This window comes from Camelus dromedarius, chromosome 3, assembly GCF_036321535.1.
Source record: "Camelus dromedarius isolate mCamDro1 chromosome 3, mCamDro1.pat, whole genome shotgun sequence".
NCBI lineage: Eukaryota > Metazoa > Chordata > Mammalia > Artiodactyla > Camelidae > Camelus > Camelus dromedarius.
Window position 1 is genome coordinate 78259797 of NC_087438.1, and position 8758 is coordinate 78268554.

Sequence of the window (8758 nt, forward strand, 5' to 3'; positions counted from 1 at the left end):
TTATTTGAGTTTATGGAAGCTGGAGTTTGACTTACAGAAGTAGTTAACTGATCTCAGAGGAGCAACCATGAGTCATACTTGAAGAATTTATTTATTGGCAAATCTCCAGTGGTGAATTACTTCTTTTCCAAATTCCCTTAGTTATTTATATCAACATCTATGATGGATCATAATTACTTTAATTTGTTTTGAAAGGAATTGATTAATAGCTACTGCCAAAAATACATGATGCATAAAGTATATTTCACATCATATGCAACTTTGAATCTTATATATTCTTCATAAATGGCTCTATATTATGAAGTGTGATTGCTATAATAATTTTATTTGACGAATACTCAGCATTTTCTCTTTTTAAAATAAAGGTACTAATATCACTCTTGGTTGAATAGGAGCTCTGGGAACTTACTAGATCCAAACATATGAGTTGCCTTTTGTAGGTCAAGGTGGCTGACTATTAGAAATTTTATATGACTTAACCTCAACTGTCCAGTTGCCTTATTTGTCATATTTGTAGCACCTCCAGGAAACTTTTACTTGACATGTACAAGAACAGACTCGTGATCTTCTCTTGCAAAGCTGCTGTACCTGCATGAGGAGGTATACCATTGTTCATTCAGCTCAGTAAACTGGAAAACTGTACCCCACCTTTTGTACTTGATACTGTGAAATTAGGTCCTATCTATGTCTAGCACTGCTGTCAGTGCCCAGCCACTGTGGTTTACTGTCATTTCCCCAGGTCGGGATGCGCCTTATTTCTTGCTACCATCAATCCTCTGTGCAGACCACACTCCCTACGTGGAACACTCTCTGCACACACCCATCACTTCTCTCCTTTACCACATACATTTCTATCAATCTTTTATTATTTATTTAAAGAATAAACAGTCAGTTTTCCTGGGCTCAGACTGGGAGTCCATGGGTCTTGAGGACCTCTGTGGATTTGTCGATTTTGTTCTGTATATTCTTTTCAGCCTACTTCTGTAGCCTCATGAGCTGCTTCTTCCGGTAATGGATCGTGGCCTTTTCCTTCCTCTCTTCTCTTCCAGGGTGATTGTTACTGCTTGGCACTTCCAGCCAACCTCATGAGCCAGGCACCTTAGGTAGGCAAACTCCCCTGGTAGTCTTCAGACACACGACCTTTAGGGCGGCGGGAACCACCATCCACTTTTTCTGTTAGGGAAGGAGAGAGGTTTAGAGACCTTGTCATAAGGTGGCGGGATCCCATCAAACACTTTGAGGCAGACCAGAGCGGCCTGGCCTTTCTTGGTCTTGTGGGGCAGCATGCCTGTGGGCAGAGGACAGCAGGCTGGCTCACGGGGCGTGGAGCGCAAGGCCCCTGCTGCCGCAAGTAGGCAGGCAGCCAGGCAGCCTCAGATGGTAGTGGATGTGGAGTCATCTCATGGTTGGGAAACGTGACAGGAGTGGGAGAAGTCCTCATCACCGGCCTCTATTAATCTTTCAGAGTCCTTCAGATTTAGTGCCTTGGGAAAGCCTTAATGTTTTCACTAACGTATTTCAAATTCCTATTATCTCTCTCCTGCAACTGTGTTTTTTTTTTTCTTTCTAATGTTTGCCTCATTTTTAAAAAGGTATTTGGTGGCATTCTTTACATAAAATAAAATTTATTCTTCTCATGTGTGTAATTCAGTGAGTTTTGTTAAATATGTAACCACCACTATAATCATGATATATAAAAAGTTTCTTCTGTATAGCACAGGGAACTATGTTCAATATTATGTAATAATCTTTAGAAAAATGTGAAGACGAATATATGTATGTATATGCATGACTGGGACATTATGCTGTACACCAAAAATTGACACATTGTAATTGATTTTGCTTCAAAAAGAAGATATGTAATATTTTCATCAGCATAAAAAGTGACTCATGCCCCTTTACAGTCAGTCAATCTCCTCTGCCATCCTTTAGCCTTTGATAACCATTGGGATGATTCCCACCCCTATGGTCTTGCTTTTTCCAGAATGCTGTATAGATGAAATATATAGTATATTGCTTTTATTGTCCAGCTTCTTTAACTTAGCATAATGGTTTTGAGAGTCACTGATATCTTTGCATGTATCAATAGTTCATTCCTTTATTTCTGAGTAAAATTCTGTCATATGATGTACTATAGTTTGTTTATCTATGCAGTCCATTCATTTGTTGATACACATTTGGGTTCTTTCCAGGTTTTGGCTAATAGAACAAAGCTGCTGTAAACATTTACATACAAGTCTTTGTATGGACGTATGTTTTCATTTCTCTAGGATAAATACCCAGAAGAGGAATTGCTGAGCTGTATGGTAAATGTATATTCATCTTCATGTGAAACAAGCAAGCTGTTTTACAAATGGGCTATACTAGTATACTATTTTGCACTTTCGCCAACAGTATATGAGACTTCTAAGTTGTTCTGCACCCTCACCAGTAATTGGTATCATAAGTCTTTTAAAATTTAGCCCTTTTAGCACTATAGTTATATTTTGTTGGTAGTTATTAATTTGTGTTTTCCTAATGAATAACGATGTTCCATATCTTTTCACGTGCTTATTGGCATCTATATACCTTCTTTGATAAAGTATGTGTTCACATCTTCTGTCCATTTTTTCGGGGTTGTCTTCTTGCTATTGCATTATAAGAGTTTTAAAAAATATATTCTGGATACAAGTTTATTTTTTTAATTAGATTTTGTTTTGTCAAACTGTTTTGCACAGTGGTACTATTTTACATCCCTGTCAGCCGTATATGAGAGTGCTAGTATCTCCACATCCTCATCAACACTTGGTATAGTCATTCTAATAGGGATTTGTGTGTGTGTTTAATAGATTTTATTTTTTCGAACAGTTTTTGATTTACTGAAAGATTTTGATTTACTGAAATACAGAAAGTTTCCGTATATCCTATACTCAGTTTCCCTTGTATGTAACATCTTATATTAGTAAAGCATATTTATTACAATAATGAGTTAATATTAATACATTATCACTAATTAAATTCAGTACTTTATTTAGATTTCCTTAGGTTTTCCCAGATTCTAGGATGCTATTTGGAATAACAAATTACATTAAGTTGTCATGAATCCTTAGGTTCATTTTGGTTGTGAGATTTTTTCATTATATTTTTAATTTGCATTTCTCTAATAACTAGGTATTTTGAACGTTTTCTCATTTTTTGATTTGACATCTGTGTATCTTCTTTGGTGAAGTATCTGTTCAAATCTTTTGCTTATTTTTACTGTTTTTTTAAATTACTGAGTTTTGAAGTTTTTTGGTTAAATATTCTAGCTGTAAATTTTTAATCAGATATATTTTTGTAAAGTTTTACTCTCATTCTGAGGTTTATAATTTGTCTTTCCATTTCCTGAACAGCATCTTTCAAAAAGCAAAAGTTTGCAGTTTTGCTGAGGTCCATTTTATCAACATTTTCTTCATATGGTTCAGGCTTTTCTTGACTTTTCAAGAAATCTTTTACCTAACCCAAGGTAGAAAAAGTTTTCTCCTATGTTTCTTCCACAAGCTTTATATTTTCAGTTTTTATATTTAGGTATTTGTAAGTTTATTAACAATAAACTATATAACATTTTGAATTTTCATTTTCTGCATTTGAACAATTTTTTTGGACCAATTTTATACTGACACAAGTAAAAAGTGTATATTTTAAATTCTCAGTGACTCAGTATTCTTTGCTTTGCATCACTCAATTCATGGATTGCCTCTGACATTAGAAGTTCTTTCCATGATAGCATTACAATTCAGTTTCTTTTTGAAATATATAAATAGTATGTGTCAATCACAGTTCCTTGGTTGCAAGCAACAGAAGCCAATTTTGTTTCTATAAGCTAAACAGGTAATTTATTAGAAGACTATGAAAGGAGCTGAAGAACTAGGCTTTAAACAGAAGGAAATAATTAGCTCTAAATGGTCTTGGAAGTATGAACTGTTCCATTTCTTGCTCAGTCATTTCTGCTACAATGAATGACCCTAAACCTTCTTGCTATCTGGAGTAGGGTAGGAGTGGAGAAATATTCTTTTTCATGCTTGCATCAAAATTAGAACTGAAGTCTAGCAGGGAGCTGGGAAATGAAAACGATCAACTGGTTTAGCTTGTTGAGTGGGTCATGTGCTCACTCAGTTGCTTGGAAAGGTGTCCTAATCAACAGCCCTCAGATTATATTCCGTGGAGGAAAAGGTTCTTCTTTAAAATAAGTTGTGGGTACTAATACTTAAAGGAGGGATGGATTCTGGGCAACCCCAAACAACAAATGTTCTCTCTGTATAATGTATTGCCTTGAAACTCTCCTTCTGGCTTATGTATATGTGTGTGTATATTTCATCCCATATGCAGAAATGAAAATGATTTCTAAATAGGTATGTCTGTCTAAGTGAAGTGATCAGTCTGGCCTAAACTTGTCACTGAAAAACCAACTAGTAGTTCAGATTTAAAAGAGAAACTGTGTAGTACTGGAAAAAGAAACAACTGGGAACTGGAATAAGTATCCTCTAGTTCCTTCTCGGGATGCTAACTAGCTGTGGGATTTTGACAAGTCTTTTAATCTGGTTACGTCTCAGTTTACTTAACTTTGGAATACAATTATTTAAGTACATTATGCCTGTCTCTTCCTGCTCTAAATTCTCTAATTCTAAGGATATTATCCATGTAAATAGTAACTGTTCTTGTGCTAAGAACAGTAGCTATAACAAGAAAACTGAATACACAGATATGCATACATAGGCATGCTAGATTGCCAGACAAAATACAGAATAATTTTAAACATATTTCTTGTTTATCTGGAATTCAAATTTAACTGAGTTCTCTGTATTTTTACTTGCTAAATCTGATTACCCTATAAGAGACAGACAGACACACAGACACACAGAGAGAAAGAATCAGTGAATGGAAGGAATTACAAGTGGATTCTTGGATTAGCGCTGTTTAGTCAGCTCCTCCTTAATTGAATCTATAGCAGCTTCAGTAAAATTTTTCAACTGAACTCAAGGGGTTTTCTAGATGAAATACAATCCTATGCCTTTGTTATAAGACTATGTTGATTTGATCTCTTTTAAGAAATCATGATTTTTAATAAAACACATATTTCTCCTTGAACTTCATGAATGAATTTGCTAAATGTGCTTCCATCTACAAACTCACGTTAGTGTGTCATCTAGGGCAGAGAAGTATTTTTCTAAGCTGCTCAATGGGTTGCTGACTGAATCAGTATTTTGCCTTGTTGAGAGTTAAGGTTGACTCTATCAATAAAACCCATTGGCTTTTTTAATCTCCTTTGTTTTGTACTCTTGTACCTATTAATCACATGGAAGCTGCTTATCTTTCATCATCTTGGCTTTGATGGATACTTTATGTAATAAGTCCAGACCTTCAACACTGAGTAATCACTCGGGGACTCGTGCTTATGAAGGTTCAGTAACTATACAACAGTGATACTGTTGATATATGAGCTCTTTTTCTTTCATGCGTTCCCCACTACATGTACCAAAATGACAGAATATCTTTATTCTGTCTTTGTAATTTGCAATTGCTTATTTTAACTTTGGCATATAATGCATGGGTGCTTACTCTGAACAAGGACTTCTCATTTGTAAGTCACGTTCCAGGTGTTTGAGGGCATGCATGCTTTGTGTGTGTGTGTGTGTGTGTGTGTATTTTTTTTAACTGAAGTATAGTCAGTTTCCAGTGTTGTGTCAGTTTCTAATGTATAGCACAATGCTTCAGTCCATGCATGCTTTCAAAACAAAATTTAATCTATTGTCAATAGTCAAGAGTTATTTTGTAAATTTTCATGTTAAGAGTAAATTTTCTTTTGTTATGGCTCTAACATGGTAAATATATTTAGTAATCCCTCTTAACAATGTATGGCTTTACTGTCAGAAGATGTACTAGTGTCAAACTAAAGTAGTAGAATGAAAAAACCCGATCAATTGGTTCTTAGATAAAACAAATGAATACAAGAGCTCCTTCCTCTTCAGGTCAGCGTGGTCCAAGCCTGAAATCCATCATGAAAATACACTTCCAAAGGTCCAATCCCACAATCAAAACACCCTGTTCATGATTATATATATATATAAAATCTCATATAAAACTGCCAGTTATCACAGTGGCTTATAGCCCTTGTTAAAGGTGCAGGTTTCTGCCTTCCTCCACCTTCAGGAGAGATTCCAATACCATAATTTGCATAAAGCCCAGGAGTCTTCATTTTAAATATCTGGAGATTCTGACATTGTCAGTCTGTGGACCACATGTTGAGAAACGCTGGTGCAGGAAATCCATGTATCCAGTTGTAAGCCTGGGTATTTGCATACTACTTCAAGACTGGCCAAGCAGAAACCTGGGGAAACCTGGTTTGGGAGTCTTGCTCCCAAGCACAGGGTCTTACGGTGACCAGTCACACATTCTGAGCATAATCAATAAAGGTTGCATAATTTCTTAGACTAGAATGAAAGGTTTGCATAGTCTGCAAAACTTAACTAGAAACTGCATTAGCAATAAGCTGGTAACTATAAAAATGAAAAGAGTTTTAAAGTTTGAAACTGCTCATGGGACTTTGTTTACATTCTACAGATTCTCATCCCATTGATTTTAGTATCCAATTTTAAGATTTCAAGGCAGTTCAGTAATAAATTTTGGTAAAACATGGTAAGCCCTTTGAATAGCCACTTGTAAAGTTTCCTCTTTTTGCTGTTCACATTTTGGTTCACCCAAGTTCAAATGGACAGATAGATCAGAATAATTTACCAGCTGTAGCAGGAACCTGGATGATCCCTGTGACTTTCTTGCTGGGGGAGCACACAGAGGAAAAGATGGCACATACTTGTATCCCTGTTCCCACACGGACTGTGGGGGTGTCTCAGCTGATGTAATGGGAAAAACTAAAGGAATGCATATTTGCTCAAAGGAGACTTTACCTTCAATCAGCAGTATCCAATATAAAATAAAAGGAGGTAAAAGAATAAAAGATTAATTTTACCTACCTTATCTATATTGGGCTTGGACCAACCTGGAGTTAGAGAACAGGACATGAGATGCTCAGAGGGAAGTCAAGGGTCCCAAGGGACAACCTATGAGCATCTCCTGTCCCTGAGGTACTGTACTTTCTGTTCAGCCAATGAAAGCCCTCGCTTGCCATTTCTGATTTTCTAGCCGCTTCTGTCAGCTGTTATCGGAGCAACAATTTCAGTCAGTCATTTTGTCTATTCAGGCGAACAACCAGTGTAACTAATTTTGATTCACTGGATCGACTCAGTGTTTTACCAAATTTGATTAAATCTGGTGGGTATCTTGTGTCTTGAGGGTAAACTTTGAAAAAGGAGGAAGTTGCATTGTGTGGTTGAAACAGGACTAAACTGCAGTATGGCATATGTAGATGGTTGTCCTAGTTTTGATACTGACTAGATCGCTGATTTCAACTGTAGTCTAGATAGGGTCCTAGAACAGAAGTGTGACATTAGGTAAAAACCAAGAAAATCTGAAGTATAGACTTCAGTTAAAAATGGCATGTCAGTGGTGGCTTGTTTGGTGGTTGTGACAAATGTACCATCATACTAACGTTAGATGTTGGCATCAGGGGAAACTGAGTGTGGGGTATACAGGAACTCTCTGTAAATACTTATAATTCTTCTGTAAATACTTATAATTCTTCTGTAAATCTACAACTACTCTAGAAGTGTTTACTTAAAAATGTATTTGTATAGAGAAGGAGAGCATTTCTTAAAATCTAGGTCGTATGGTGTTCAGGCAGATCTCTGTTTGATTCTGTTGGTTTGCCAAAGACAAGTAGTTGGTTCTGAATTTATCAAATGATCTTAAGACAGCACTTTAATAAGTTACATCTTCGCAGGAGACTGTTTCTGTATTTTCTTCCAATCTGTCAATAATCCCAAGAGCAGGATTAATTTGCTTTGTGCTCAGGTAGACAGAATTAGAAACATGATCGATGTGGTGATTACTGAAATAAAACTTGACTTTCCTCAAAATAATAGCCTAAGTTCTCTTGACTTGGAAGGAAATATTTCCCCAAGAAGTAAGAGAGCTTTGGTATTTTATAAAATCCAGGGAATTGAAAAGAAAGGCAGAAATAAAACTTTTTCATCACTCTAATAAAAAATTAAGTACTGGGAGCAATTCAACATACTAAAATGTTTGGAGTTCAACACATTATAAACATCTGTAACAAAACTGATGAAAGCAAATATAAAAACAAAGAATGTCCAAAAAACAGGCAGATATAAAAACCATGGTGCATGATTGAAAAATAGCTCCAAACGGGGAATATGCTTAGTTAAGAAAATGAATGGTCAGCAAGACCCCATTTCTCCTACTTGTTTCCTCTCACTTATAATTTCTTAACCTTCTGACCTTACAGATTCGAACATAAAGTGATCAAATTTTAAGTCTCTAACATCTTAGCTTTTAGTAACTATTGCAAAGTGTGAAGGGCAAGGAAGAATATACGAAAATTGTCTGTTTTAATTTATGTTAATGCGTTTTGTAAGATCACTAAACCAGTGCCGCTTAATCTGGAGAGTCAGCTAAATGGAGACATGTTAAGAAAGCTCCTAGTGTAGATAGGATAGGTTTAATCAATTTGTCAGCCAAATGTTTGCTGAGACTGAGTGAATAGGGGACAGGAAAGGTAAGTTTTAGCACAGGAGAGAGTGATTGTGAGCAGGCTTAGGGATCATGGGGAGTTGCCCAAGAGGGAAACTCAGGATAGGAAGTTAGCATGAAAACCCCTGAATCA

General features: G+C 36.1%; 1 non-coding gene across 1 annotated transcript; it reads right to left on the reverse strand.

Moving 5' to 3' along the window:
* Window positions 1–1367: 1367 nt before the first annotated feature.
* On the reverse strand, window positions 1368–1451 carry LOC116152370 (small nucleolar RNA Z195/SNORD33/SNORD32 family). The gene has a single exon (XR_004136009.1). It is a non-coding gene; the product is annotated as a small nucleolar RNA Z195/SNORD33/SNORD32 family (small nucleolar RNA).
* Window positions 1452–8758: the final 7307 nt, after the last annotated feature.